Source organism: Chamaea fasciata, unplaced genomic scaffold, assembly GCF_029207755.1.
Source record: "Chamaea fasciata isolate MVZ Bird 193981 ecotype frontalis unplaced genomic scaffold, bChaFas1.0.hap1 SCAF_3, whole genome shotgun sequence".
NCBI classification, from domain to species: Eukaryota; Metazoa; Chordata; class Aves; order Passeriformes; family Sylviidae; genus Chamaea; species Chamaea fasciata.
This window is the reverse complement of record NW_027094088.1, coordinates 2,325,457-2,346,175: the sequence shown is the minus strand read 5'-3', so window position 1 is coordinate 2,346,175 and position 20,719 is coordinate 2,325,457. Positions and strand designations below refer to the sequence as shown.

Sequence of the window (20,719 nt, the reverse complement as noted above, 5' to 3'; positions counted from 1 at the left end):
TTTGCTTAAAATTAGACCCTCAGAAACCTTTGTCTGAAAGGAGCACAGATAAACATAGTCTGTAAAGAATTTTGCACCTGGGGCAGTCAGAGAAAGGATTTATCATTGCAAATTTGAATTACTTTGAAAATGCCTCCATCTTGGTAAGCATTCTTTGAATCTAGAGCCTCTAAGAAGCTGCAGAAACTAGTTTTAAACAATAGGCCCAAGCCCCCAAATCTGTGTAGGAGCATTTACAGGTTGTATTCCAGCCAGGAAAAGCAGCTATAGGTGAGTGCATTCATTTAGATGTCCATGTATTAACTGGTGTTTTCATATATATATAAGGATTGAAATAGCTTGTTGTTGCTTTGGTTTTTGATTTTTTTTTTTTCTGGTAGTGCATCTGAGCACAAACACGTTTAACTCATGTGACATGGTTTAAGTCCTGCATAACATATTGAGATGCTGTGTGACATCCTACATCAGCACCGTAGCCACAACACCATTTTGATTGTGCTCTCCCAGCCTCAAACTCGCGGTAACTGTTGTACAATGCTTTAATGCAAGAAATCTCAGCAGGAACATCCACTTCTAGAAGCCTCTGGTCACCCCACTGGTGGCCCCATTTGGTCTATCAAGTCTTTGAGATCTGAGCAGGGTTGAGAAGTGCTGAACATATTCCAACCTGCCTATGCACCCAGGCCTCTTTCAGGGTTCAAGAGTGCTTAGGAAAAGTGTGGGGGGCATCTGTGCTCCAGAAATGCGCGGCTCCACGGAAGCTTTGTAGGAGTAGCTTTGCTTCAGGAGAGGATTTTTTGTAGTCTGTGCAGCCAGAGCAGTAGAGCTGTTCTCCCCTGGTGGACAAGGAGCAGGTGGTCCCTCAGCACTGGGGACATGGTGGTGACCTTTGTGCTGAAGTGTGTGTGGCTTTGCATGTTTGACAGCCCCACGTTGTTAAAGATTTTCAGGCTCGTGTTGGGTTTGTGCTCAAGACTGGTGGGTGGCCCGGAGTCTTCTGGCTTGATTGCAGCGACATCTGTTTACACCAGTGGTTAATTAGGCCTGAAGAATGGCCATCTCTCTGTTTTCCCCCACCGTTTCTGTGGTTTTTTCTTGATTAGAAGTATTCTCTCCTCAGCTCTAAAACAGAGGCTTTGGTTTTATCTGCAGATTTTTTTTTTCCCCTCTTGATCCACTGGCCCTGGTATGAGAGGAATATCAGGACATCAGCGTAGCCTCTCTTCAAAAAAGTAACCAAGTATTCCAGAAAAGAATGACTTGTGCTTTTGACAGAGGCTGAAGAGTGAGCTTTGAAAGGGGAAAAAAAAAAGCAGCCTGAAATTGTTTAAAACTCAGCTCAGTGCAGAGTACAATTCCCTGTGTCACAAGAAGCAGGATTGGAAAGGGGAGGCTGTTTTAGGAGCCCGTGTGCTGTACAGGCAGTGCCGGTGTGAACAGTCTGGCCTGGGCCAGGAATGAAGCACATCTTGCAGGGGTTGCAGCCCGAGTGGGATTTGGGAAGGAACAGAGATTTTTATCAAAAGGCCGAAAGATGTGAGGAGATGTACAGCAGCTCAAACCTCTGTCAGAGGACAGTTTTTCAGCTGGAGAAAGGATGATGCACACCAACAGTCTCCAGAGGACTGGGAGTGCACAGGGAATTACAGAGGGAGGGAGTCATCTCCGTGCATGAGGAATGCAGCAAAACCTCCTCTGACTAAGCCAGCTAATGCACACTGCTTTTTTTTTTTTTTTTCCTTTCCTGATAATCCTGTTCCATAATATTTCCTTAATAATTTGGTATGTGAAGAGTAGCCCTTCTGAAAAGCATCTAAGTCACCAATCTAGATGAAACCCTGTCGTTCACACACACACACTGGAATTTGGAATGGCTATTTGAGAGCTATCCTGGAGTTTAAGGGTTGGGGGGTTTTTTGTTTTTTTTTTTTTTTTCCTTCATTACTTAACAAATTTACCATGTGGCACAACCCTTGGTAGTGCCAAGCAATAGCTTCCTATTACTAGACTGAACAGGCCTGATCCTGCGTTACCAAAGCCAAAGGCAGTATTTGGGAACCGACCTTGTCATCAAAATCTGTAGGAAGCTCAGAATAACTACACAAAAGGGGTTAGTTGCACTCAGAATATTGATTCATGAGCTCCCTCGTTTTTTGCATTGCTGTTCATTTTACCCAAAGAAGATCAACTGCCCAACTGGACATATAATATATGATACTGCATTACAACTAAGGCTGCATTTGGTCATACTCATTAATTAAACTGATTTCTCCTGTAGGTTTTTTTTTTTTTTTTTTCCTAGAGAACTAACTGAGAATGATAATTAAGCATATTATGCATTCTAGGGAACAGTATTTCTTCTACTGCCACAAAAACATAAAAGGAGAAAAATATGAACTAAAGCAGAAAATGAAGGGGGGGAAAGGAGCTAAAACTGGAGTGAGAATGGGTGGAGCATTCCTTCCTTTGGTTTTTACTGACTCCTATGCCTTGGGACACATGGGACAGCCTTGTTAGAGTGGAAGAGTTGCAGCAAAACCCAGGCAAAAATAGAAGAGAAAGCCATTGAAATCCCAAGGAAAGCAGCCCAGCTCTCAGGTGGAGCTCCCTCCCTGCTCGTGTACAGGTGCGGGCTGCGGTAATGCAGCGCCCCAGTTCTTTACTGAGGAACTTGTTTTTATTTGTGGCTGAGCCTCACACGAGAAGGGCCCTACTCTGGGAGGTCAGTGCTGAGCCTGAGCGGAGATGGCACGAGGTGTGAGCAGTGTTTAATCGCGCCTTTGCTTGCAGTGTGCTTTCTCCTTACCCAGGAGAGCCTCGCTGCTCGAGTGGAACGAGCAGCTCTGGCTGTAGGCAGGCCCTTTGTTTGGCTTTTCCCAAGTTACCAGTGCTGAGGGGGTCTTCATTTGCAAAAAGCTGTCTGCTCTGGGGGCAGCATTAGGTGTTTGCCTGCCAGCTCCTGCTTGCACCAAAGCCAAGACATCCAGGCAGAAAATGAAGTTGTGTCGAACAATTACCTGATGAAATCTCGTAATATTCGTATGTACCGCAATCAGAAAGGAAAAGGCCGAGGATGCAATTAGAAGCATAGGAAGCAGTTCGCTCCCTCTATTTTTAAAAATGCAAGGGATGCCAACATTCCAGCGCACCAAACTTTGGCGCTCTTTCCTAATTAGCACACGTGTTGATGGGCAGATTACCTGGCAGTCTGTAGTGTTTCTAATGAATTGATTCATGAAGTCCAGCGTCTGTTTCCCTCTTCCCAATCTTTGATTTCTGTTTGTTCTATATTACCTTGTTCATTTATTTATCTTCGAGGCAGGGGTGGTTTTTGAATGGTTTTCATGAGACCTGGCCTCAATCAGACAGGCTTTGACCATTCTTGCTCAAAGACAGGGCTGCACTCAGGCTATGCCTGTCGCCCACGTCAGGTCAGGTCGGTACTGCTGCAGAAAGACACAGCTCAGCTCCTTCTCTTTCACTGTGTCATCTTCTCAGGTGAGCAGCTCAAGGGCCTGTGTCAAGGCTATGACTGCACAACTAAACCTGTGCTGCTGCTGCCTGGGAAGCCCGTGTATGCATGGTTCTGAAATTGGATGCATTTTGGGTGGCTCCTCCTAGCAGACAATCAGACTTTTCCCCCCTCCCGCTCCTGCAGGCTCTGGAAACCTCTGCCGACACACTTCCTAGCGCAGCATTTCGCGGCTCCCTTGCAGGCTGCTTCTCCCCGCTTACTGACGTGTTCGGGCAACCTGCATTTGGGTCTTGCAGGCACCTTCTGCTCAGGCTGCTCCAGAGCTGCAGAGCCGAGTTTCTTGGCCAGAAAGGTCTCTGTCAATCAGCTGCTAGGCCATGTGAGGAGCAGGATTATTCTCCTTGAGTAGCCCAACCTGGTCCCGCCACGCCGGAGCCTGTGCCGTGCACGAAGCACAGGAAGGAGCTCTGTCCATATCGATTCGTATCGTGACCTATGCTCAGCTGGGAGTGCTTCTGAGCGTGGATGCAGGTTGTACTAGCTGCGTTCAGAGGCACAATCTGAGTTACAGCGTGACTGTAAACTCCTGCCAAGAAAGACCCGGGAGAGTTACAGTAGGAAACAGAAGGGGCGGTGAGCTTTTTCTTATGCCGGTGTAAAATTGGAGCAACCGAGCGAAGTCAGGAGCGTTTAAAACCCGAGCGACGCAGGCTCGGGCTTTTTTACTGCCGAGCGTAACACGGCAAGATCAGGGCCGTGCATATCGGGCTGGAGCCCAGCTGCTTATTTAGCAAATGTTTGTGGTTCTGCCTCTGGTGCCGGCGATAGCGTGCACACACCCAGGCACGGGGATTGTAAACCTGCTGCGGACTTTGAGCTCCGGAAGGCAGGCGCTGCTCGGCTGGGCGCATCCACGGCGCAATTGCGCAAGGCCAGATCCCGCTGAGTTACAAATCTGGTGTAAAGGAGGGCGGAACGGGGCCCTGAAATGCAGCGAAGCTGGCGTGCAAAGAAACCCCCAAACAACCCAGCCAACAATGGGGAAGTATTACAGATATTCAGTGTGGCTTTTGAATGGGCAGAAGCTCGCTGAGCAGGTATGGCTCAGGCCCTAAAGAAAATGAAGCTTTTCTTTTTATTTAGTGATTTTATTGTGATGGGGGCAATTTCAGGGAGAGACTTGTTTCCCCAGGCGAAAGGACCAAATTTCAGTGCCTTGCTGCTGGAAAGTGTCCAGCCAGGGAGATTCTGGTTTTAGTGTTTGCCAGCTCCTGGGCAATTCGCAAATCACTCGTCAAAATCTAGTAAACGGTTCGTGAATTGCTTTGCAGATTGGTTTAGGGCTAACTCTGTGCCGCAGATACGGGAGGAGAGAGCTTGGATCTCCTCAAAGGAATGGCTGATAGCACGGATGGAAAGGGAAAGGTGTGCTGAGGCCTCCAAACCAGCAAAATAAAAACACTTTTTACATCTGATGCCTTTTCCTTCCTTTTTACTGAGTTCAGCAGAGTGCTCAAGTGGCAGTCCTGGTGTTTAAACATCAATTCGATGGGGCCTTTTCAGTTCTAATTTTAAGGATCCATAAAATCAGCACTTAGATTCCTTTTATTTTGGCACATTCACTGTTTTAATTGTTTGGTGTTGTTTTTCCTTTGTGGATTTTTCTCAGATACAGTTTCCAGGATAAGGAAACCTTTCTTCTAAAAGTATCCTTCTTTTCCTTTCCTGTTTTCTAACTGAAAAGGGAACTTAGTTTCTAGCAGGACCATCATCTTGATTGATCACAAATCATTACAGACCGTTTTGAGCATAATACCTAAACGAGTCGTGGTATTAACGACTAATAATCGCCTTTATATTAGGTCTTAAAGCTTTATTGTCCCGAAGTACAACCGGTTTAGTGGAACATGAAAGGCCGGAACGATCCGAGATGCCTGCTGGGGCTACAGCCAAAACTGTGAGGTGTTTGAATCGCCTTTAACAGCGCCGGCCGGGATTTCAGCCCCTTCCGAAACACAATCAATTGAGGTGACTTAAAAGAATCATCTTCTTTCCAGATAGCGCCTGGTGCCGAGCGCTTCCCTCCTTCCCCCAAGTCTTCGCGCGCTGGAACATCTCCGTTTGGCCTCATTTTTGTGCTTCGGTGGTATCTGCACAGCCCAAATTAGCAGCGAGGATTCCACGGACGGGGGCCGCCGCCTCCCTCGGCTCCCAGGTGAGGTCCCGGGGCGGGGGGCGACCGGCAGCGCTCCGGGCTTTCTCCACATCCCTCCCTCTGCTTGGCCTTGACCCGAGTTGCTGGGGCGACAATTTTGGTTTGTACCGGGACAATCCGGGGCCAGCCCCGCGCGGCGAGCAGGGCTCTCAGAGCCCCGTGTCCCGGCCGGATCCCCGCCACCGGATAGCAGGGATACTTGTCATATTTGCGGTCGGGGAGCGCTGGCACCCGTCTTTGTGCCGGCCCGGGGAAGCCGCGGGGGCTGCGGGGGCCGCGCCGCCCGCCCGGGGCCGGGGCACGCGTGGGCAGCGCGGGGAGCCGGAGCGGGGGAGGAGGAGGAGGAGGAGGAGCAGCGGTAGCAGCCGCGGGGGTTCGGGGGGGGGCGGGGGAGGAAGGCCGGGGCCGAGGCGGGGCTTTGACGCGGGCCGGAGGGTGAGGAGCTCGCCGGAGCCGCCCCTGTCGTCAGTGCTGGCGGCAAGTGCTGGGAGCCGGGGCTGGTGGTGCCTCCTCCTTCTCCTCCTTCCTCTCCTCCTCCTCCATTGTATAATGCTGCGTGATCGCAGCCGCCGGGGCAGAGCGGAGGCTTAAATCCTCACGCCGCCTGCTCCTGCCTCCTCCTCTTTTCCTCCTCCTCCTTTCCTCCTCCTCCGCATCCCACCCGGCCCCTCCCCGGAGCGGCGCGGCGAGGAGCGACATATGGAGCTGCTCTAGGGCGAGAGTTTCCGACCTCCCCCTCTCCATGCTTTAGTTCTCAGGTGGAGCTGCATGTGGTGAGTGGGGCTGGGGGGCTGCGGGGCATCGGGGGGGGGGGGGAGGAAGGGGGCAGGGGGCGGCGACAGTCCCCCACCCCCTCTGGCTTTGCGAGTCATCGGGGCTGGTTTTATCTCTACCTTTAAATTGGTGCCCGGGCAGAAAGAGCCCGAGGCGGGGATCCTCCCCCTCTCCTCCGGGTTGGGAGTGGGGGGGGGTTGGTTCGCGCTGAGATGAGCAGAGGAGGGAGAACGGCGGAGTTGACCTTAAAATACGCCCCCTCCCCCGCCGGTGCGGGGGGATCCCGAGCCGAAGCAGGTGCTGCGGGTAGCTGGAATATACTTTTTTGTCGAGGTGGCTGCGGCGGCCCCGGTAGCGCGGCCGGTTGTGCTCTCCGGAGCCGGGCTCCCTCCGACGCCAGGAGAGCCGCGCCACCCCGGTAAGTTCGCGTGTGCGCCGGGGGGCTCCGTTCTCCCAGCAGGAGCTTCAGGGCACCCCGAAAAGTGCGTGCCGTAGTGCCGGGAGAGCTAAAAGGGCCTGGGGGAGACTTTCACTCCGCTGTAGCAAAGCTGACATATGGCTGGGCAGGACCCGGCTGGCCCCGCTGCCTGGCCCTTTTCAGGGGTTGGTGTTAGGGCAGGGGATTAGCCTGTCTTTCCCTGAGCGATAGCGCGCATGGGTCTTCCTTGGGAGCACCGCCAGCACGGAGAGACGGGCGTCTGGGGGGGATTTTGTGGATAAAGGTGGTTCGTCTTTTGGAAGCGACGGCAAAAAAAATGTGTATTTATTAGGATTTTCTACGGGGTGGATGAACGCTTGGGAGGGGGAAAAAAAAAAAAAAAAAAGCTTTTGCGGTGCCACTTTGATTTAGAGCGTTGGCTGCTTTACTCACATCAGGATGTGGAAAAATAAGTTCTTCCTAAGCATGAAAATCGGAGTGCAGTTACCTGCTGTCATTTCTTGAATTTTGTGGAACGCGGCTGGAGAACCCAGGGCCACTTCAGTTGGAAATCTACGGAGGGGGTTGTGTGCTGTCCAGTGGGCCCCTTGGTGGCTGATTTACAGCCGTGGGTCAGCTGCCGGTGTAAAATAAAGCGAATCTGCCCATCTTATCTCCATCCGGGGTGGGGGCTGACAGCCTCTTTACCCGAACTTGAGTGCAGCACGCCAGAGCTGTTGCGTGTGGCGGCGTGTGCTCAGGCAGACCCATGGCTCTCGGGAGCAGGGAAATCCAGGCTTTTTCATCCGGTGCCTGGTGCAGTCATCAGGGCGACTCTCGCTGCCGTCAGTGAGTGCTGGATTTGGCCACTCTAGAACGCACGTTTCCTCAAAGAACGGTGGGAGAGGGCTTGGCTGCCCCCAACACCAGTTTTGTGTTTGTGTCTCTCAAATGAGCGAGCACTTGCTATGTTTGTGAGTTCAAACAACGCTTCCTACCTCTTTTAATTCTGCTAATTTTAGGCATGCACCTGTACCAAGCCAAGGTTCCTGTGTCTTATGGACTTCTCACAGGGTACAAAATTGACAGAGGCATCTCAGTTTGCATCTAAGGGCACAGGAAGCTTTCACGTGGTAAAACAAACTATAAAAATGAATTGTGTGTTGTTTTTTTTTTTTTTTTCTTTAAAATGATTGCTGTAGAAATTAGCCAACTGATTTAGCTGGGTAAATTGAAAGTAGCCCTGTCTGGCTGAAGTTAAAATGCATGCATTTTTACATAACAGGACGGGATCTGTGGGCTCTGATTTAACATAATGAACCAGCCGTGGTGGTGGTGGTGGTAGAGATAGGAGGAGGATTAGGAGTTTGTGCTGCTGGACAGGTATCCTTTGATATCCTTTGAGAGCGAGTCCTTTGGAATACTCCCATTGTTCAGGCAAGTATTGCAGCATCCAATTTAACAGCTCCAGATATTCCTCCTCTCGTGACTGATCCTGCTTCCATTTAAGTTGGTAGCAGCAACCACCCACTCCTTTTCTGCAGGAACTGGATTGGACTGCTAAGGAACGAAGCTAGACTTTGTGCATATTAAAACACTGCTTTGATTTTCTTGTCAAGCTGATTTTTTTTTTTTTCTCTGAAGCTGATGGAAAACAAACAAAAAGAAACTTGATAGCCATAGGTCCTTCAGGTTTTGTCTGTAGATGAAGCAGTCTTAAAGAGCATTAAATACATCTGTAGGTGCTGATTTATTAGGAGTCGTAATTATGTTCCTTTATACACCTGCTCTTTTTAATGGGAAAGATGAAATAAAGAGTTTCGCAGGGGAAATAATAACGTAAATATACCAAGTGCTCAAATTGTCTGCCTGAGAGGCATCAAGGACTTGGAGATAATGTCCTAATAGCAAGGAAACACTCAAACTTCATATTCAAAATTTATTTTTTTTAACTTCCACGAAGTACAGCAGATTTTATGCGATTTCTAGTTTGAAGGATTTTGCCATCATTCACACAAGCTGCTTTTATTTTTTCAATAAATATTTCATTGGGAAAACATTTTTATTTTTTTTTTTTTCAGGAACCCTGACTTTTTTCACACTGATGTAAAGCACTCCTGGCACAGTTCATCTCTGGCAGTGCTAACACCAGACAGGTGATCCAAAGTATTTGTGACTATTTTTGCTTTTATGTAACATCTTAAAGTGTAATCTGTCAAACAAGGAGAATGCAGTACTTTGAAAATGCGAATAGTCTTCTGGTGATCTACTTCTTATAAGGGCCAGGTAGCAAGAGAGACACCTCCTTTTAACTCAGCTCTATAGTGTAAATGGCTCACAAGGAGACAGCTCCAGTTGCAGTGGTTCCTTAACATGCACACGAATCAGTGCCAGAAATAGCAGCTTTCAGTTACCAAGTCCAAAGATCAGGAGTGTTTCAAAGGAGAGAGCAAGGTCCAGCTTCAATGCAAGCAGGTTGGCACTAAGCACAGATCTTTAGTCTTGATGAATCTTTTGCTAATTAATGGTTTGTGGAAGATGAAATTTGCCAATCTGAGCACAGCGCTCATTTTCTTCAGGGGTATGTAATTGCATGTTTTCTGCCACTTCTTTTGATTTCTAAACTTTCATCAGGCAGAGAAACTGCTGTCATGCAGAGGTGCCTGTTTTCTATAAACTGAGAGAGACTCTCAACATGCCTGAGTTCTTTTATTCTTTTATAAACAGAGTCAATTTTTGTGTTTGCTGTAGTGGAGGCTTCAGGTTTGTTCAGCATTACCAGTGCAAACACTATAACAAAAATAAGATAACAATGCTTGGCTGTTCAACACGAGTGGGGAAGGCAAGGCCTCTAAATGCTGTGCTAACATTGCTCTTGGGTGAGCTGAAGTGAAGCCCAAGTTGAGCTCCGAAGCAAACGTGTGGCTTGGGGGTCAGCAGAGGTTTGCTGGGAGAAAGAGGCTGGTGCGTGTCACAGCAGGGTCCCTGCCCCGTCTCTTGGTTGTGTGGGTATTAAACTGTGTGTTTGCCTCACTGGTGGCTCCTGGTGAACGTGTCAGAGGCTGGGTGTCATTGCCAAGGGGCCAGGAGGAGCTGTGAAGAAGGGCTGCCTGGGACATTCCTCCCGCTCAAAGGGGATTTTTGGGGAGGACCTGATTCAAGGGGCATTTCCAAGGGAGAGTTGGGGCAGTCTCCAGGGGTGTTGGGTGCAGCCTCATGAGCCTTGAGAAAGGGCTTTGAGCTGTGACTAGGACTGGGAAGGCTTTGAGAGGGCCAAAGAAACTGTCAAGTCACCGGAGAGCAAGTTTTTGGTGTTCACATGTCCTTTCTTTGAGGGTGGAGGCTCATCTAGCTCAGGTGAGACAGCAGCCACCGCCACATCAGAGTGACACTGCGTTCAGGCTGCTGCAGTGAAATTAAAGCCATGCTCAGAGCCCTGTGTTAGGCAAGGTCTTCACTGTTCTTCAAATGAGGGGCCAGGTTCGGTACCCTCCTCAGCTTGGGACAGAAAATCAGAGCTGTTGCCATAGAACGTCAGAAGTTCCCAACCTGTATGACATGATCAGTGTTTCGAGTACCAGTGGTTTTAAAGACAAATTTCTCCTTAATATCACTCTGGAATTGAGTTCTAAGTGGCATTGAATGACATGAGTCTCAGTCTGTGTAATTATTAGGAGCCAAAACCTGTTTACTCTGCTTTAACACCAGTTGGGTGTGTTGGATTTCATCTGACACTTTGTTTCCAGTGAAGTTAAAATAAAAATTGAATTCCTAATATAGTAGAATACAGAGAGAAGAGTTCAAAACGTGGGTTGTTTCCATTTAATGTTATTTTGAAAACTGAGCAGTATATAGAAGTAGCAGAAAAAAGCAGTTCCCTTTTTCAAGGAGCCCTGAACTGGTGGAAAGATCTAAACTTGCCCTAATACTTCCTCAGGCGTAACAATTAAAAACTGTTTTCTTGATCCCAGATTTTCCACCCCACCCCAGAAACCCTTGCACTGATTGAACCACACACACCTTTAATGGAAATGCGACAATTATTGGCTGTTTTCATGCAGTTTCTTATAGCAGCCTGTAACATTAGTCTTAAAAACCCCCTCCCGTCGTGCCAGGCAGGCAATAAGGTTGAGTGAACTGCTCTATAGCAAGAACCACCCTTGATTGGAGGTAAACTATGCGGATATATGTTGGGGTGGAGGTTGAAAGGAGCGTGGAGGGCATATTTGAAGCAGACTGTGCAACTGCTGCAGCAGGTCTGACTAGTTTGAGATGCCTAAAGGCAGCTTTGTCTTAACTTCAGGTAGCTGCAAAATGAAGTTTTAAATCCTAATTCAGAAATACATCATCGTCATCTTCCGGCGCCTCCGCAAACTTTACTTTTCATGTGTTTTTTTTTTACAGGCTCTCTTTCTCCCTTGGAAAAAAAAAAAAAAGCCTTTAGTAGGTACAGGTCCACGTGCATGCATGTCATTTGCATATTTTTCAAGCACACATTCCATCAAGATAGGAGACTGGCGTTTGTGTGCAAACCACAGTGTTTTGTGTTTGTTTTTTTTTTTTTTTTGAACGGTGGTGGTTACATTTTGCTTTCTCACTGCTCTGCGGGCCTTGTGTGAGACAAGCCACTCTATTTCAGCACTTTTGGCACGGCCTGATTTGCTGTAGGTCGGCTCCTGGCCCTGTGTTGAGGCACTGCCTTAGGCTTAGGGAGCCTGCAGGGAATTTTGACCAGGGTACTTCCATGCTGGCTGTCCCAGGGGTCCAAGAACCTGCTTGGGTTACCCCGCTGACTCCCCCTTACCCCCTCCTTTTCCATCTGCTTGGAAACAGCAGGGTAAAACCTCTTCTAAACAGCCCTTCCACTTTCCTTCCCTCACTAAAGTGTTCCACAAATAGCTGGTGAATGAACACAAGAGAGAGAATATTTTCTCTGTGTGTGACACACAGTGTCAAGCTTCCTGTCCCTGCTCTGCTTCCCCTTGCTGCCAGGGGGGCACACGTGATATGTGTATGCTTGGATGAGGATTTTTCTTTTAATTGTGGGGAAAATCAGTGTAAGGCTGTCATGGGTGAGGTGAAGGGGTTGTGCCCGGCTGAATATGAAATAAAGGTTCGGCCGTTCTGTTTCCTGAGCTGTTCTCCTTCTGTATTTCCCACTTCCAATTTCCAAAATCGTAGTTTGTGGTTAAGTTTCTTTGTTCTGCGTTAATTAATCTGTCCTAAACATGCTTCAAAATACAGACTTAAAACACATGTTGTCAAAATAGGTTGTTAAAAGGTTGTCTCCGTGTAAGGTTAAATGATTTACTTGAAAATGTTTAAATTACTCCACACAGAAGAGACGTGGGTCCCATGGTGGCTGTTTTAAAGAACATCACTTGGGTGTAGTACTTTTAATTGTGAAATCAAGCAGGTGCCATGAAAAATGGAATCTCTTTTGTCTCTAACTCATCGCTATTGCAGGTTGAGAACAGTTCAAGGCTGGCCAAAGTTCCCTTTAATCAGGTTTCAGAGGGCTCCTTTGTAGGACATGGAAACATATGCTGTATTTCAACAAATGCAAGAGCTTTGGTGCACTGGACTGAAAGGCCAGCAGTTATTATCATCTTGCCCAACATCATTTTAACACCATCTGAGCAAACTTTGGTGTCAAATTTTAACTACCTTTTTTAAAAAAAATGTTTCATTTTCACAGGTGGTACAGAAATGTCCAACAACTTTTTTCACCTCTTTAAGAGAAACTTGCAGGGTGAGCAGGTTCTCTTATATAGAATGCATTTGTTTATTTGAGCAAAAACGTTGAAAAGAACTCATGTGCTTTCAGAAATGCCAGGGAAACACCTTTCTTTTCTCCTAACTCTCAGTAGTGAGAAACTTGTTAGGAAATGAAATCTGCAGGCCAGAAACTAAAATGACTTGTCATTGCTGGGATTTGTATGGTGCATTTGAAGTATACATTTCTTCAGAGGGTTTGTTTTTTTTTTTTTTTTCTTCTCTCCTTTCTCATCTTCTTCCCTCCTGCCATTCGCTGCTTTTCAGTTTGGCTGTGATAATTTATTCAACACTGTTTTCAGAGCTATAACCTACTTTTTGGCAAACCATTCAGTTCTTTCAGTAGTGTGGGGGTCCGTCCCCCACCCACCATGTGTTTATTAAGGGTCTGTGACAAGGGGGAAAAACAAGCAACCTTTGGGGAAAAGATGCTACGATAGGATTCAAACAAACTAATTAAACCTAGGTGAGGAAAACTCCCTCATTATACACGAAGGGGTCTCGTCTCTGGTGGGCGCAGGCACAATTCTCATTAACCTTTGCAGGAATTGCACAGGTCCAGTGGAGATGGCTCTGCAGTGCTCGGTGCCTGCACACACTAAAAATCCCAGGCAGCCCTTGGACACGTGCGTGCCAGTAGAGATGTCTTGTACAATACAACACGACGTTGCCGTAATTCCATTGTTCCCTGCGCCAGTGCAGGGGAGGAGGGATGCACAGCCTGCCTGGCTATTTCATCATTCTCCCTTAGAGCCTGACCAGTAGCATCTTGTCATTACAGGCGTGTAATTTTAGCAGTGAAAAGGGAATATGTGTGTGTTTGTTTCCCAGCCTGTGTCACTTTCTGGTCGCTCTTTCAGATTGTTTTGAATTTCGTTTACAAGCGAGGTGTCTCTTTTTTAAGCCTGCTGGCTCTGCAGTGGGAAGGAATGGAAGGCAGTCTTGGCTGAATTGGGCCCTGGAGCAGTGCACAGCCATCTTAATTGCTGCTGCTCCACCTCTTGAGGAGATGGCTCTGGTTCTCCCAGCATGGAGCTGTGTGCGCTGGCTCCAGCGCGGCTCCTTGCCCACTGACACGGGAATTCCTGGTGTCGTGGTCCTGCCTGTGGGACCGGCACCTCCTGCTTCCATGCAAGGAAGCCTTGTGGGAAGAAATAGTGGTGTGGAGCTGGAAGAGCTTCTTGGCTGATCCCAGGGAGGCTTGTGTGTAGAAGCCCTCGCATATTTTTTGGGTGACAGCAAGCAGAGTCTGCTGAGTAACCAGCTAATCACGTAGTAAAGTCAGAGGATCTGGCCCGGTGCTGTGGCTGGTTTGCTTTACTGCAGCTCTGATTTCCTGCTGCTGATGCCCAGGTGTGTAAAGCAGCTCCTGGTCCTTCAGCAGAGTGCTGAGCCCATGTGTTCACTCGATAGAACTCAATTCACAATCGGCAGGCCACAATCGAGCAGCAGTGTTCAGCTGCTTCCTTAACACTGCCACATGGAGACCCAAATTTCAAAAATTGCTGTCTTCTGGACAATCTCCCCTCAGCAGAACAAAGCATCTCCTGGTACTGGGAGAGGGGGGAATCCTCCACCCTGCTCTGGCTCGAAGCAGGTGGTTGGTGGTCAGCGGAGCCATGTCTGCACCAGACCTGTGAAAAGCTGTGGCAGCATTGGCCGTCATAGACAGTGTGATTCCTAAAGCTTCCAGTGAAGCACAAGACCAAAAAAGGGCAGGTTGGGGGCTTGTTTGCATCTCCTGGGCACTGTTTTATAAGGGAGCACATGGGAAGTCCTGTCTAAAGCTGAACACGTGAGGATTGACGTTTTGGCTTTGGGATCTTTGAGACAGAAATTAGTTCTGCTGGGCAATCCAAACCTCTTCTCTTTTTTCCCTTCTTTCTTTTTTTTCTTCTTTTTTTTTCCAGTAAAGACAACTGCCTTCCTGTACGTGAATATTGAATAAATGCTTTTCAGCCTTGGTGTGTTACCCAGGTATATCCTCCCTCTTGCTTTGCACTGAAAAGGAGCTGTCAGAGCTGCTCAGGGCTTTTGCTCTTGCCTTCAGCCTCACAGTGGTTTGCAGTGCGCCTTGCTGGCTTTCCATGCTCAGAGCCTGTGCAGTCTTGTCCACCTTCTGGTTCTGCCAGGGCAGCCTTTAATGCTTTAACAAGCTAACAAGTGCTCCTCTGATTTAAACTTGCGTTAACTTCTGCTACCCTGATAGAATTCCTAATATTATAAACACCTTTAATAACGTGGCTATAATCTAGAAAACCTGCTGTCCTTTTTCCAAACAATTACTTAACGAGGCTGTAATTTATTCTGAGCTATATTTATTGGAGCCCATTCCAGCTTTATCAGACGTGCTCTGTTTGGATGTGTGCAGTTAGTCAAAAAACATTAAAACTGCTCCACTTCTTCCACGGGAACGTGTTACATTTAGCAAACTGACAGCATTAGAAACTGTTTCCAATTTAATAGAAGCATATGTTTCCTGCGAGGCTTAACACACTGCAGAGTCAGAGATTGCCTTAGACTGCGGCTTTGCCTTTTTTTAGCGTGGAGAAAAGGAGCTGCAAACTGAAGGCAGGAGTGGAGTTTGGTGGTTTTGCTCGTCTTGCAGCCATCCCTCTAGCAGGGCTCCGGCGGGCTGCAAGTTTAAGAAACTCTCAAGAAAGTGGTGTGGGCGGCACACACGGAGCTCTCTCGCTCCAAATGCAGTTTCTGATCATGAACAAACAGCAAGAGCTCGCTTTGCCCTCTGGGCCTCAAATAGTACAGTATGCAACAAGGGAGAGCAGGCAAGGCACGAGGATGGAAACAGTAGGATCAGATTACAGTTTCAAAATATCGCTGGAACACGTTGGCTGGCGTTACACTATTGACTGGCTTTATAATTGCGTTGCTTATTTGCTAGGGAAGGCTTCACCTTACTTTCTGATTAACATGGACACTCCTTCGGGGACCTGGGGACTCCAGGCTCTGAGTATCAAAGGCAAAGCCCGTGAGACCTGCACGATTTCAGATGCTTCTCAAATGAGAGTCTGAGCTTCCTCTGTTGTCTCCTGTTTGCCAGAGGTTTCCTTGCACGATCCCTAAATAAATTCGACTTAGATTAGCCTCTAACAGTCGCCCATTATGGTTTTCCTTATTTTGATTTTAACTGGAGAGGAGAAGAGACCCCTGTCAGCTCGCTAGCTGCTCTTCACTCAGCCTTCGCTTTGTGTGAAGTGCCTAAAGCAAGGGGCTAAGGCTGTGTTTCTGTAGGGAGAGAGAAGCTGCCTTTCTTGCTAAATGCAGGAGTGAGGTGCTGACGAGCTTTACTTGCTTCTCCGTTTTCTGCTGCAAAGCTGAGGTTTACCCATCCACCACAGGAGATGGGAAGAGTTAGGTCCCTGTAAAATACGTGTGAGAAATACCTGCCACTTAGAGTTACTGCTGGCACTGACGGCCTTGCAGTGAAGACTTGCAAACATAAAAACAACCCCCTGTACTCTCTGGAAGCAGAGAGCTGCCCAGGAGGCCAATTTTTTTATATACTCTAAAGGAGAGTTTTTGTAAGTGCTTATTAAACCTCACTTAGTTTTAAAAAAAATAGAAAAGGGCAGCCAGAATTAATGTAAAATGTGTCGGGGAAAACAAACCTTGTAAATCCGGAATATCTGAGCACTGGCTCTGGAGAGGACAGAGCTCCATTCCCTGTACCTCTCTTCGGGGGTTGTGGGGTTTGTTTCCTAACTCACATGTGGCACGAGACACAATTCTTACCAGGCAGCGTTGTCAGGAGTCCTCTTTAGCCAGGCAACACGGATGGAGCACCCTGTAAAAACACGTAAAAAACATGTAAAAAGTGCATCAGATCCCCAGAAAGCAGCCTAGCAGAGGGAAGAAAAAATAAAAAAGATCACTCCACCCCTCCACACCCCCCCCCTCCCATCCCAACTGGTCGGTTCACACCCTGCAGGCCAGCTGCAGCGCAGGGAGCGTGGCCGTGCAGCTCTGCATGGAACAGGCTGTCCCAGCTCCCGGGGATGCTGCCGTGCCAGCCTTTAAACACTCCGGTGTCAGCAGATTGAATCCCCAAGGAGGGGTGATTTCCATCCAGCTCTGGCTGTTGCCTCTGAAAGTCCATGTTGCTTGTTTGCTGCAGCCCTGGAGTTGAACCTGGGACATCTGGGCTGTTCAGCTTTCCCCCCCCCCTCGTTTTGAGCGAGGCTAGGAGAAGCTTCCAGGTTTATCCTGGCTTTCCCCTCTGCTTTTCCTTTGTAACTTTGAATGGAAGGAGGGTGCCAGTGCTCTCGGATGTCTGGGCTTCCACCTGCTGGGGCAGGTTTGCTGTGCTTTGCCAGGATCCTGCAGGCCAAGGAGCATCGTTCTGTAGTGGGTGAGCCCATGGTGCTGCCCCGAGGGCTCTTGTACAGATGTGTCCACTCTCTCTCTCTCTCTCTCTCTCTCTCGTGGAAACAGAGACAGGGAGAGAGAGCTTTACTGCTTTGCCTCCCTAGCTCTAGGGGACAGATACTTTGAAGTTGTGGAGACTGGTTACAAGTTCAGGTGGTCCAGCAGCTCTGAAATAGCTCTCAGCGGCTCAACCTGCCTCTGTTAGCTCAGAGGATCTGGCCCTTGTGTTGCCAGTTGAACCCAGTTGGCATAAAAGGCCTTTTTATTTTGGTCCTGCAGCTATCTGTGCCAAATCCTGATTCTGCTGAAGTCAGTAACAAAACACCCATTGACTACCGTTGGGCCAGGACACAACCAAAGGAACCCTCAAGGATGAGGAGGGAAGGATGGAGGAGAGGAAAATTATATTTCATGTGCCAGAAGTGACACAGAACACTTCCATAATTCACTGCATAGGTTCTCCAAGAAAACCCGGTGAGGGTCACTTACATCGGAGGCTCGTGAAGCTCAGGGGAATGGAGTGTACAAGTTCAGTGCTCCCATTGCACTTTGGGGGGCTTTTATGGGGAGCTTTTGTGTTGTGGGGTTTTGTTGGGTTTTTTTCATGCACACGTGTGAAGTGGCATTTTATTTCGATTCCCCCAAGTTGCCGTTTTCTTTCTCTCTCCTTTTGTACCCCCCTGTGGTTTTAAATTACCTAAGATTTCAGAAGGGAACTGGTCCTGCTTTAAACTCCTCTTCTCACACAAGCCCCTGTGGTTCACACCTGTGTTTCAGTGTTCGGCTGCCTGGAGGGGAATGGTTGCCTGTGGACTCAGGGATTTGATGCTTTCACCTTTTTGAGCAACGTGGTGTTTGTTCTAAAGGTAACCTCAGCTCTGTTTAAGCTGTGCATCCTCTGGACTGGTTGAGGGGGTGGGGCAGATCTGTGAGTGGAAATGTGACTTCTTAAAAACCCTTTTCCGCTCTTCCTCTTGGGGTTCAGTTCCTCCTTTTTTTTCCCTTCCTGTCTGTCTCGATGAGCAGGGAGGGCCTAGCAGGTTGTAGAATTGATTTCCAAGATGAGCCCTCAGCCTTGAGAGGTATTTTCAACTTAATTGTTAAAAGTCTTTGGGAAATAAAACTTAAGGTTATTTTTATTGTTGGGTGGGCAAAATCACTTTTCCTCTCAGTTTTTACATATCTGGTGCTTTTCTATGCCAAAGTGCCGATCATTAAACACTTGAGAAATAGTCCGGCGGTGTCGAAGTGTCCGAAGCACAATCAATAAATAACACAGTGATCCTCTCACAATCTCCTCATACCCCAGAGAGCACAGGATTCCTCACTAAGTGGGCTCAGAGACACAGGCATTGCACAAGCTCTTCTGTGTTTAATCGATGAGGGTTGACTCCAGAGGAACCATCCGCTCCAGGCTGATTATCTCTTCTACTGAGCCCCAACTGCATTTCTTTCCAGCTCTGTCTGGAAGAGCATGCAGAGCCAATAAAAGGAAGCTAAATGACACGCAAATGAGAGAAAAAAAAAATACACTACTTTTGTTTTTCAATTAAGGAAAGACAACTCCCAAACAATGCCAGGGTTTCTCTGGCGCTGAGGCGCATGCAATCGCCCTAAATGGGCAAAAAAGCAAATAGAATCTTTCTCAGCAACAACGGTTTTGCTTTTGGTTCTGGGTCTTCCAGAGCTGGAGCCAGCTGGTTGATAATATCGGGGAAGATCTCCAAGTAACTTCCCCCTCCCCAGTCCCCAGAAAGATGCAGGTTTTCCATTTTCTTTCTTCAGCTTTCTGGTTCCACATACCCAAGAAACATTGCAAACTCACTTGCAGACCAAAACCCTGCAACACCCTTTATTATAACAACAACAAAGTGATGTCCAATCTCAGCTCTTTTAACACTTGGCCTCAAAATTATGTTTAGCAAACGGGTGAAAATTCAGCAGAAATACATCTCGCTGAGGTTGCTACTCAGCCAAAAGAGATGCATGAAAGACCTTCCATGAATGTTACCCTTTACCTCTGCCTGTGCAGTGCTGCACTTGGGTGGGTTGGTGTTGTCTGGCTGCCCTTGTCACAGCTGTGTGACTTGGTTGGACAACTCTCTTTCGACACCTGGGATGGTGTCTCATTTTGTCTCATTTTGTACTGGTCTTTGGTCAAGCTGTTCTTTCAAGTTTGGCATTTTTGTTTTCGCAGCAGGAGGTTTGGCTGGAAAGGTTAGGAGCAAAGTTTTTGAGTTGGACAGAACTGATTCAGATCAAATTCTACAGCATCCTTTTTCTTTTTTAATCATTATTCAGTATCTTAAGACAAACAACACTGATTCCTTTAATGCAGGCATGAAACGGGTTGGTTGAAGGAGGGAAGAGATGGCTTGAGCTGCAAAGAGCAAGCAGGCAACCTTGTCTTAAGCTTCGGTGGTCAGAAACGATGAAATTCCTTTATGAAGAGCCAGGGAAAGGCTTGCGAGCCCCCAGGCATGTCTGGTTTTACCAACTCCATCAGCTGGTCTAAAAAGATATCACCTCCTTGCTTCACTTGGCATGAATGAAGTGATTTATGGAAACTGGAGGAAAACATTCTTTACAATTCCCGCTGGCACGCCAGAGGAGAGGGGGATAAAATAAAACTTTATAAAGCCAAGAGCCTAGCAGTGCTTATTTGAGCCCTCTCCTTGGTGGAATAAAACCCCCATGCTCAGGCTGACATCCTGCTTTGGTATTTTAGGGGTTAAACCCTCCTCAGAGAGCATCAGTGGGGAAAAAGGAAACTGAAAGCTGTGCTGCAAAGCCAGTAGGTGAGACTTGGAGTTGCCTGATCTGTTGTATCTTTTAAAAGGGCAAGCTCTGAGTCGAGCTCCGTGAAGGTCGAGAGCCTGACAGTCACACATACAGGAAACCTTGAATGGTCTCTGAGCTTCCTGGAAAATGACGTCGTGCGGTTATCGTAGTATTTACTCGGTGATGATCCCACAGTTCTTGCTGATCAGCTTTGAAAATGTGTTTGCCACCAGCACCTCAGTCTTGCGTGGAAATGGGCTCGGTTGGGTTAGCTGGAAATGCTTGGCAGCGTCACCTGGCAATGATGAATAGCTGAGCACAGGGAACGGAGCCTGGGCTGTTTTCTTTATCATGGGGGAAAAGGTTTGCTTTGTGCAGTGAATGTTTTTATACATTCCTGGCAGAGGCTGACAAACTTCAAACTCTTCCAGTCCCCAAGCCATTTAAAAATGTCTTCTTTAAATAGAGCATTGTGGAAAGAGCACTGCTATGTCTTTAGGACAGAGTCTGTCTTTTTTCAGGGGGAGGAGATAGCAGGAAAGGATGGAAAGCTGCTGACTCTCCTCCTAACCCCTTGCTGCTTTAAAAACGTGCTGGAATTGGGCAGGGTTTTTAATTCTCGCTAGCCCAGTCCTCCCTCTCTTGCTCTTATCTGTCTGAAGTGAAAGGAAATGTGTCTACTGTGAACACTGGGGTAGCAAAGCCCCCCAGCTCGCACCCCAAACCCACGTGCACAGCTCCAGAGCAGTCCATGGAAGTGACACTAGGGAGCAGAGGAAAACCAGACTCGGGCAGCAGTGCTAAATTTCAGAGGTTTTGTTCACCCGAGGTTCCAGGCGCAGGAATTGCTGGGAGCTGGCCAAGGAGCTTGGATGGCAGCCTACCTGTTCCTCAG

At 47.9% G+C, this 20,719-nt stretch overlaps 1 protein-coding gene across 13 annotated transcripts in view; it reads left to right on the top strand.

Annotated features, from left to right (window-relative positions):
- The window catches only part of SERTAD2 (SERTA domain containing 2), a 74,602-nt gene that overhangs the window by 50,675 nt on the left and 3,208 nt on the right, over nt 1–20,719 (top strand). For 6 of the 13 annotated variants that reach the window (XM_066177738.1, XM_066177735.1, XM_066177734.1 and 3 more), the window contains one exon: nt 5,533–5,690. The exons of 2 other annotated variants lie outside the window; for them this stretch is intronic. The gene's annotated coding sequence lies outside the window, so the exon portion shown is untranslated. Of the gene's footprint in view, nt 1–5,532; nt 5,985–6,160; nt 6,464–6,885; nt 9,039–17,762; nt 17,910–20,719 lie in introns of those variants that run through there. 5 more of the 13 variants (XR_010719831.1, XM_066177742.1, XM_066177736.1 and 2 more) reach the window with 5 other exon arrangements.